Source organism: Penaeus monodon, chromosome 33 (assembly GCF_015228065.2).
Source record: "Penaeus monodon isolate SGIC_2016 chromosome 33, NSTDA_Pmon_1, whole genome shotgun sequence".
Classification (NCBI taxonomy): domain Eukaryota; kingdom Metazoa; phylum Arthropoda; class Malacostraca; order Decapoda; family Penaeidae; genus Penaeus; species Penaeus monodon.
The window spans coordinates 35,189,214-35,189,420 of NC_051418.1; the positions used below are offsets into that span (position 1 = coordinate 35,189,214).

Below are 207 nucleotides of genomic sequence, written 5' to 3' on the forward strand. Positions count from 1 at the left end.
TAAACAAAGGCTGAGAAGTTAAAACAACAGCACCAGCAAAAGTGTCTTTATCATGACGTTTATCTTAATCTCAAGAAGCCCAAGAAAATTGTTAAGAAACTTTTTAATGGCTGTCTTCATCGTCCTGGCCTTGCGAATGACGGTGAGTGAGATTCTGTCTATTCTCTCGGCGCTTTCTGACTCTCCAGCTCTTGAAGGCTACACTCC

At 42.0% G+C, this 207-nt stretch overlaps 1 protein-coding gene across 1 annotated transcript in view; it reads left to right on the forward strand.

Moving 5' to 3' along the window:
- LOC119593934 (carbohydrate sulfotransferase 11-like) overlaps window positions 1–207 on the forward strand; it is a 53,303-nt gene continuing 53,096 nt past the window's right edge. The window contains exon 1 of the mRNA XM_037942952.1: window positions 1–142. The gene's annotated coding sequence lies outside the window, so the exon portion shown is untranslated. The remainder of the gene's footprint in view (window positions 143–207) is intronic.